The 10085-nt window shown below is 38.0% G+C and overlaps 1 protein-coding gene across 2 annotated transcripts in view; it reads right to left on the reverse strand.

The window, feature by feature from the left end:
- Window positions 1-457, reverse strand: part of ARHGAP5 (Rho GTPase activating protein 5) — a 137317-nt gene extending 136860 nt beyond the window's left edge. Inside the window, exon 1 of one of the 2 annotated variants that reach the window (XM_021099176.2) lies at window positions 235-457. The gene's annotated coding sequence lies outside the window, so the exon portion shown is untranslated. Of the gene's footprint in view, window positions 1-180 lie in introns of both variants that reach the window. The other variant, XM_021099177.2, reaches the window with a different exon arrangement.
- Window positions 458-10085: the final 9628 nt, after the last annotated feature.

The raw sequence follows: 10085 nt of genomic DNA on the forward strand, positions 1-10085 counted from the left end.
AATAAGACTTCCACTCTCATATAAATGACTTCATATATTTCAGAAATTTGAATGGACTTTGCAACAAACAAGTTTAAATTGAATTGCTTCAGAGAAGTGGACTACTCTAAATTATTGAAGGATTAAAACAAATCAACATCTTTTGTAACCAGAGAAAAGCAGAATCTGTTCAATACTCACTGTCGGTGCAGTTCACCTTAAGAAACAGAATGGGTAATGCATACAAAAACAAACCTCAAGTTGGAGGCTCCGCATCAACAGAAGGATGAATAAAAGACTCTTCCAGCACAGTAGGCAAATTTCCCCTTTAATAAGCAGCCAGGAAAAAGCAATATTTCAATGTTTGCTTTCCTTCCTCTGAGGGAGAGGGTTTCACTATGACTTATTTTACTTCCTTTTTATTCTGTCCTATTTTCTTGGCTCTCACAGACAGCTCCAGTAGCAACATGACAATACCACTTTGCACTTGCCGAAAGCGCCTTTTCTCTAAAACTCTCAGCTGTGGTCTATGCGAGGAGAGTGTAAAACAGGGGAAACGATGCAAACATTGAAGTTCATCCTCTCGTGCAAACACTTTGAGAGACCCAGACTCATCTTAACCCCAGACTGGGAAGAAAGGACACCAGCAAAAACCTAAATCCTTCCAAAGTTCACGTTCAGTATCCCTGAGGCCTTCGGCAAGATTTACCATTATTGTGAGCTCTGACTCGCGTATAAAATAAAGCAATGCCATTTTCTTTATGAACATGTGAAGAGTAACTAGATTGCATTTTCTTAAATAAAACTTGGAGGAAAAAAAGCAGATTCTTGGAATTCTAAAAATAAGCCTAAAGTGGGTACTTAGAATGTATCAGTCAGTCTTGAATACTTGTTTCTAGAGTCAAGAACACTCACATTTCTTTTTTTTTTTTTTTTTTTTTTTTAATAAAAAGACTTACTTGTCTGGGGAAAAAAATCTCAAAATAGGAAATGCTTCAGAATAAAATTTATCAAAAGTTGTTGATGCTCTTTTCAAACCTATGTATATGTAAATCTGCATCTATAGCTATCTACACAAGTATTTTTAATGGAAGAAAGAGAACCTTCTTTGCTAACATCGTATCTCTGTTGTATGTTAAAGTTATTTACGGTTACTATCATAAGTTAGAGATTTTTGACTCCCCAGATTCCTGAGGAGTACCTGGATTTCAGGAGTCTATGATCATCCCTTTGCTCTTAGTATTTACAATGGCTTTCAAAACTTAGAGCAGTTTTCTCTTCGTATTTCTTCACAGCTGTAAATAGTTCTTTTCAAAGTTTATCCACTTAATTAGGAGAGTTGATTTGTATGGGTTAGAAATTTCTCATCCTCAGTTTTATTTTAATGAGCCTGAAATAAAATACACATAATAACTATCTACTCCTCTACCAAGAAGAAACATAGGAAAAAACAAATAAATCTGCCAAAGTAACCATAAAGAACCTCTGCTTTTATTTTTTTACAAATAAGTATTTCTTGTAGCTTAAAGAAAATAAAAGTTTTCAAAAAGATATTACAAACTAGTATACACAGTACCATTCTTTTTCTTTCTTTTTTTTTTTTTTTGGTTATGCCTTCAGCATATGGAAGTTCCCAAGCTGCTGCAGTGACAACAGTGGATCCTTAACCTGATGTGCCACAGGAGAACTCCCAGTACCCATCCTACTTTTGTTTTTAAAAATATACATACACACAAACACACATACAAGTAAATAAAATACAACATACAGAAAGGATGATATATCTTGGGTAAGTGGCAATGCAAGGCTGGTTCAACATTAGAAAATTAGTTAATGTAATTCACTATATCAATAGACTAAAGAAGAAAAATCATCTGACCATCTCAATATTTGTACAAAAGCATTTGAAAAAGTTCTATAACTATTTATGATACTCTTAGCAAGTTAGGAAGTGAAGGGAAATTTTATAGCCTAATACAGGGCATCTGCAAAAACCCTATGGCTAACAGCATACTTGATGAAAGAATGAATGCTTTCTCCCTAAGAACAGGAGCAAAGCAAGGATATCTGTTCTCACCTCTTCTATTCAAAATCACACTTAAGGTCCTAGCCAAAGCAATAAGGCAAGAAAAAAAAAAAAGGCAAATCATTTAGAAAAGAAGAAATAAGATTTTCTCTATTTGAAGATTAAAAAACACATCTAAACAACATGTTATTAGGGAAACATAAAGTAAAACCATCATCTAATATACCATATACCTGTTATGGTGGCTTAAAAAAATGATTATACAAAGTGCCAGCCAGGATATGGAGCAATGGAAACATATATAGCTAGTGGAAATGCAAGTGTTATACAATCAGTCTGGGAGACAGTTTGGTATTTTTCTATAGAGTTACGCCTTTACTTGACATATGATCTAGCAATGCTACTTCTAGATATTCACCCAAGAGAAATGAAAACTTATTTCCAAATGGCTTTATTCAAATTGCTAAAAACTGGAAACAACTCAAGTGTACCTCTGGTAAATGGAAACAAAGTGTGGAACACCTATGCAATGAACTCCTACTCATAAATAAAAAGAAATGAATTGTTCATACACACAACAATATAGATAAATCTCAAATGCCTTACACTTAGTGAAAAAAGCCAGACTGAAAAGACTGTATCCTGTACAATTCTGCTTCTATGATGTTCCAGAAAAAGCAAAATTATAGGAAAACAGACCTGTGATCACAGGGGCTGGGGATGGGAGTAATAGGAGAGGTTGATTATAAGGTAAACAAAAGGAATTTTTTGAAGGTGATGGAACTGCTTTATGTCTTTTTTTGTTGTTGTTGTTCTTTCTTTCTTTTCCTTTTTTTTGTATTTTAGGGCCACACCTGCGGCATTTGGAAGTTCCCAGGCTAGGGGTCAAATCAGAGCTCCAGCTACCAGCCTACACCACAGCCACAGCAATGCAGGCCTACATGCCACATCTCCAAGCCACATCTGCAACCTACACCACAGCTCACAGCAGTATTGAATCCTTAACCCACTGAGCAAAGCCAGAGATTGAACTCCCATCTTCATGGATATTAGTCGGGTTTGTTACTTCTGAGCCACAATGGGAACAGTGGAACTGTTTTGTATCTTGATTGTACTGGTGGTAACATGATAGTGTGTGTTTGTCAAAACTCATAGAACAGTACACCAAAAGTGTGAATTTTACTGTAGGTGAATGTGGTAAATTTAATGAGTAAATTAACACATACAAGCACAAACATGAAAACATGGAAGGGCATATGCTAAATTATTGATGATGATGGTCTCTCAGATGTGGTACTATGGGTGACTTTAATTTTCTTTCTTATCTCCTAAAATATTTAAATTATCCCCAATCAATATATATTACTTTTGTTTGTAGGGGGAAAGTAAAATTACATTCCTTTCATCTGTTGAATGTGAGCTTCCAGACCTAGGTGACTGCAACTGCCTCTTAGAGGCCTCCTTCATTCCAGTCTTCCTTTCCTTCTTCTAATCTGTCCTTTGTCTTTTGTAATACTTTCAACATGTCAATACCCAGTTCAAGAAGCTGCAGTGGTTGCCCAATGCCTACCTAAGCAAGCCCTAATTTCTTTTCTGCCTCTTTTTTTTTTTTTTTTTTTTTTTTGTCTTTTTGTTGTTGTTGTTGCTATTTCTTGGGCCGCTCCCACGGCATATGGAGGTTCCCAGGCTAGGGGTTGAATCGGAGCTGTAGCCACCGGCCTACGCCAGAGCCAGAGCAACGCGGGATCCGAGCCGCGTCTGCAACCTACACCACAGCTCATGGCAACGCCAGATCCTTAACCCACTGAGCAAGGGCAGGGACCGAACCCGCAACCTCATGGTTCCTAGTCGGATTCGTTAACCACTGCGCCACGATGGGAACTCCTTTTTTTTTTTTTTTTTCTTTTTGTCTTTGCTGCCTCTTAAGCCTTTTTCTGACATAACAAGATTAGGTAAAGATTTATTGAGCCCTTACTATGTGTCAGGAACTGCTAGGTGTTCCGCATGAAATTTATTATGGAATCCTAGTACAACAACCTTAAATGATGTGCTTTTTCTGTCTTCAGTTCTTGGTGCCCATTGTCACAAGCTAATAGAGATGGAAGTGTGATGATCCCAGAGCTCAAATTCTCAACCACTATGGTTCAGTCAGGTGGTTATAAAGTATGGCATCTGGAGGAAAGCTTCCTGGGTTCTGAAGCTTGGCTGATCCCTTTCTAGCTGGTGGTCTTGGGGAAATTATTTAACATTCCTGAATTTTTTTTTCTGAGATTAAATAAGGAGAACAGGAAACAATTTATTAGTTGGTTGTGAGGATTAAGTTATACTGTGTATGTGAAATGCCTAGTATATAATGGATATTCTCTCTGTGCCTTCCCTTCCACCCCTGCCAGTCTTCTCTCTTCAGCTCTATCAGGAACTTTTGTCTTCCATCAAGATGATTTCCTATCTGTTCAGTAATAGCAGCAGGGTCTTCTTGTCTCTATGTCACTGGATTATTATTCCTTTAGTCCAGAACATCCACTCTTCTCTTTTCTACCTCTGTTGTACCCTAGACAACAAGGTTCAGCTCAAGTTTCCCTCTGTCCAAGACAAGATTTCGTTATAAACCTCCATATGGGTGGCAATGAATGGTTTTATGGGCATTATTTTATTTTTGATTAAAATGGCCATCCAATAAGGTAAAGAGTATTTCCATCACCACAGAAAATTCTATTAAAGAGTGCAGGTCTGAAAACATCAACCTTTGGAGGGCAAGTTTCTGGAAACCAACCAGTGCATAACACAGTGATTATATAGGAAGAACTCAGTTGAGCACTTAATGCTTTGCTTTATTGATTTAGCAAGAGTATTCACATTTGATGGGAATACCAATGTAGGCGTGATTGTTTGACCTAGGCTACAAAATACTGGTTGATTAAATTATTTATACAATTTCAACTTTCATTTCAAAAGACCAAATTTCCAAAGAGCCTAGCTCATCTCTCCCTTTTCAGAGAAATGAAACAGTTATTCTGCCAAAGACCCCTTTGGTTATGAGCTAATGCCCTCTGTGACACATGCAGTTTTCACAGAATCTTAGATTGAAGCTGCCCATATTAACTAATCTTCTGCAAAATATTACCTAAAATAAGTGCCTTAAAGTGAAAATACTACCCTGATAGTTTTCAGGATTTCAATAAAAGGAAGTTGCATGTATTCACCTTATTTTAAAGGTAAAGAATTAAGGTCAAGTGCTATAACCAAGGTCACATTTCAGCACTATAACTGGATCCAGTTGCCTCAGACACCTGAGCCCCTAGCATACTCTCTCTTCACAGAATCCTGGAAGTCTAAATCACTCCCATACCCTTAGGGCATTTCACGCCCACTAATGATGCCACTTATTCGGAGTGCCTACAATTTGTAAGCTCTCTGCAAAATGGGCAAAAGCTGAGGCCAATATAAGCCCTCCCCCACCTCATTCACATAAATATCTTGGCTCCATCCCAGCTTAGTCACTGTCACAGAGTAAAAGACTTGAAGAAGTCAGACTGAGCTTAAACCATTCCACTAAAGCTACTGCATGGTATGCCATTAAGAAATAAAACATAAAATTAACAAAACAGCATTTTTCCCTCCATATGCTAAGAAGTTTCTCCAAATGATAGCATATACACACAAATCCATACATCAGACAGGAGGGCAAATTGAGAAAGTGGCTTCAGGGGTATGTTGATTGAAATACTAAAGCAAGATGAATTGCTTTTTGATAATTAGATTTGAGGAAATCTTTTTTTTTTTTTTTTTTTTTTTGTCTTCTGTGACTTCACTGTTTTGTATATTGCAGAAAGACTTAAAATTCCAAGGAGGTAAAGTCTTTCTCTACATGCTTCATCTCTTTGTGCTTGTATCCAAGACACAATAAGAACTTTTACAATATTTCTCTTATCAGGCTTATTTGCCAAATATTTTCAATGTTAAAGCAGTTCAGTATTTCAACCAAACTATAATTAAAGCTCAAAGAAAAAAGTTATTCCTGGGTACATCATCATTAAGATTCAAAACGAATAAAAGGGGGATAGATATGAGTTTCAATAAGTCAAATTAGCAAAATGAATCTGATTTTATATTTTAGGCATTCCCTGATAGCATAGCTCCTGGAATCATAGCATAAATAATGGCCCCTATTATTAAAACTGAGAAATTTAACAAGGCACAGGATCAAAGTGCACACACACTGAGTTAACCTCACACTCATTCAGTCAGAATTATTAAAAAATGCTTTCAGCTAGACTTGCACTTTGAATTTGAGAGGCTTTCTTAACTGACAGCAAATTTACAGCCTCTCCTTATTGCAGCAAATTTGCTTGACTTTTGGTCTTTATGCTGACATTTTGATAAACTAGTACTCCAGGCCCATCGAGAAATAGCGTGATAATAATCTATAGCAAGCACTTGCAAATTAAAAAAAAAAAAAGGTGCAGAGATAGCAGGATAACATGCAACTCTCCAATGTCAAAAGAGTAATCAACAGTACCAACAAAAACTTTATTGGCAGCCCCTTTACTTTTGGCCATATTGACGTTCCCCTCCCTCTCCTGAAATCCCATGGGAGGCTGCTTAACCTTTTTATTAAAGAGATTGGAATGGGAAGGTAAGGAGAAACAGAGACAGAAGGACATAGACTTTGATGAAGAGATACAGGCAGAGGAAGAGACAAAGTGATAGAGAGAGAGCGAGAGAGAGGGCCCAAGACGGATGACATAGAGAAGTTGAAAGAGAAACAAAAACCTCTAATTTAGTGCTAGTTGATGTTAGGTTATTAGGCATTGAGTATAATAACCTACTGGAAAGTCCAAGCAAGAGTAAAATAAAGATGGATATATCCAGCTTACATTGACTTGCTCCGTGGTCCAATCATCTTTTCCTTGAAGTTTCTACCACATCATGCCTCCAAGTTCATGTTCAGGGGCTCTATTTTGATCATCATCTAACCTTTGCATTTTTACTCCAGTTGTTCCAAGTGGGTCAGTCACAGAAAGTGGAGAATAACTTGTAATCTCCAAGATATTTGGATCAGGCAGTTATTTTTTCATTTGAAACTCAACTGTCTGAGCCACTCATCCCCTGAATCCATTTAGACAGCTCAGCTGTCCAGGTTGCTTTCAGATCCTGGCATTTCATTAATTACTACAAGAGATGATCATCTCCAACACTTGCATTAGTCGAAGCATCCTCTTCGCCAGTGAAACAGGAGGTAGGAGATACTTCAGGACTGAATGATTCTTGGGTATTGACAAGATTATGTGGTTTGCACTCCCTCAGGTGTCATTGGCCTATTTGTTATACACAACAGAAGATACTGCATATTCTAACGAATTTCACTTTAACATATGGGCCAATGACACCAACTATATCAGTGGTTCTCAGAGTTTAGCAGGCATTAGCATCGCTTGGATTTGGATGGAGGGCTTGCTAGAACACACACTGCTGGGCCCTTCTCCCCAGAGTTTCTGACCCAGTAGGCCTGGGGATTCCCCTCCCACCCCGAGAACACAACAGTCCCAGGTAATTTAGGAGAGGAAGAATGTGGGGGAAAATTCATGCAAAGAGAGAAAATGCCTCCTCTAGACCAGTGCTTCTCAAACTTGAATGTGCCTATGAATCTTGTTATGCCTGAGGATTTTGCTAAAATGCAGATTCTGATTGGGTAGGTCTGGACTAAGTCTTGAGTGTCTGCATTTCTGCAACTCCCAGATGATGTTATGTTGATGCTACTGGTACAGGAAACACTGAGTTTCAAGGCTCTACATAACCAGGTAGTGCTCATCAAAGTATATCCTGAGGACCATCCACATCAAAATCACAGTGTTGGTTGGGAGGGAGGTTGGCTGGGGAGTGTAGATTTGTAGACCCACCCCTAGATATACTGTATCAAGAACTCTGAAAGTGGAGCCCCAGGAATCTGCAGGTCAAAAAAGAGTTTCTATGATTCTCATGAAGACTGAGAACAATGGACTGGGCATAGGGAGATGGTGTGGGGAGACAAAGGCGGCGGGGGGGGGTGTTAGCAGGTAGTTCTTCAAGGATCAATATTTCCAGGTACTGATTACCAGAGGGCCTGGTTATTTTCTCTCTCCTTTATTCTATGGTCTGTCTTACATTGGCTGTTGGTGACATCATCAGAAAAATTAACTAGAATCCTAAAAGAAGGGGTGATTCCTTAAAAAAGACACATGCACCCGCATGTTCATTGCAGCACTATTCGCAATAGCCAAGACATGGAAACAACCTAAATGTCCATCCACAGATGATTGGATTAGGAAGATGTAGTATATGTACACAATGGAATACTACTCATCCATAAAAAAGAATGACATAATGCCATTTGCAGCACCATTGATGGAACTAGAGACTCTCATCCTGAGTGAAATAAGTCAGAAAGACAAAGACAAATACCATATGATATCACTTATAACTGGAATCTAATATACAGCATAAATGAACATTTCCACAGAAAAGAAAGTCATAGACTTGGAGAATAGACTTGTGGCTGCCTAGGGGGAGAGGGAGGGAGTGGGAGGGATCAGGAGCTTGGGGTTAACAGATGCAAACTATTGCTCTTGGAATGGATTTATAATGAGATCCTGCTGCGTAGCATTGAGAACTATGTCTAGATACATCGCAACACAACGATGGGAGGAAAAAGTATGTATACATATATGTGTAACTTGGTCCCCATGCTGTACAGCAGAAAAACAAACAAATAAATAAATATATAAAAAAAGAAGGGGTGAAATTTCTAATGGCCTATTTTGCTCTGTATTAGCAAAAAGTAAGTAAAAAATGGAAACTATAGGTCATACTTTAAATTTTGTTTATAAATTTAAATAATTTTTGCTTTACCTACCTTCTGTTTCCATAGACAACCACAAATTGCTGTCTAGACTTCTTTTGTTAGTAGTAAGTGAAAAAATGTTTCTGTAATGATTACTTAATATGTTGCTAAATCCAGGAGACAGCAACTGTCTGCCAGCAAGTGCCATATTGAAGTTTCCTAAACACTACAAAAAATAGAAATTATTTACAGTTAACATTCAACATTGGCAAACAAGTCATGCTATTAAAGTTGTATTTGCATATGTTATATTAGGAGGCATGCAAATGTATGTGCAAAATGGGGCATAATTAATCATTTCCACCAGTGATAAATATCCCATTTCCAATCTTGCCATCCAGTTCTTCCTTTCTTGGGAGCACAGATGTGTGTTTCTAACCTCCTGGGAACACAGCATTATGTAAAGTACCCCTTCCTCAACCCCCAGGTTCTACATTCACATTTAAAGGACTCAACCATAGAAAATGATTTCATCATAGTCTTTGAAAATGATTCCAAAGACTAAGAAAATAAAGTGTGAACAGCAGTAAATCCAGATAGTTTTTTCTAATCCTAGTTCTTATTGTCAGGAACATCTAATGACTTTTTCAAAAGCTCAGATTCCCCAGCCACGACAAGATTCATATTCAGTAGGCTTGGGGGAGGTCAGGAAATCTATAACTGACTGAAACAGCCCAGGTAATTGAGATGATCACCCAGGGAGTTCCCACTGTGGCTCAGTGGTAACAACTAGACTAGTATCCACGAGGGTGTGGGCTCCAGCCCTGGCCTCACTCAGAGGGTTAAGGATCCACTGTTGCTGTGAGCTTTGGTGTAGGTTGTAGGTATAGCTCGGACCCCATGTTGCCGTGGCTGTGGTATAGGCTGGCAGCTGCAGCTCTGATTTGACCCTTAGCCTGGGAAATTTCATGTGCAGCGGGCAAGGCCCTAAAAAAAAAAAAAAAAAAAAAAAAAGATAAGCCAGCATTGGGCCCTTACAGGCATACATAAAAAAGCACTGAACAGAATCAGGGAACTTTAATAATATTGCAGTTATTATTTTGTGGTTAATAATAATTTTTGTTAACACTGAGTTCTTCCTTCATAGCAGACATGTTACTAAGCATTTCACATGTATTATCACTGAATCATCACAACAATCATGCATTTATTTATGAGCAAGGAAAATAAGACTTGGAAAGTTTAAGTAATTTGCCCAAA

Source organism: Sus scrofa, chromosome 7 (genome assembly GCF_054392235.1).
Source record: "Sus scrofa isolate SSC_HxYL_T2T_F1_AM1 chromosome 7, Sscrofa_HxYL_maternal_Yorkshire_Landrace_v2.0, whole genome shotgun sequence".
NCBI lineage: Eukaryota > Metazoa > Chordata > Mammalia > Artiodactyla > Suidae > Sus > Sus scrofa.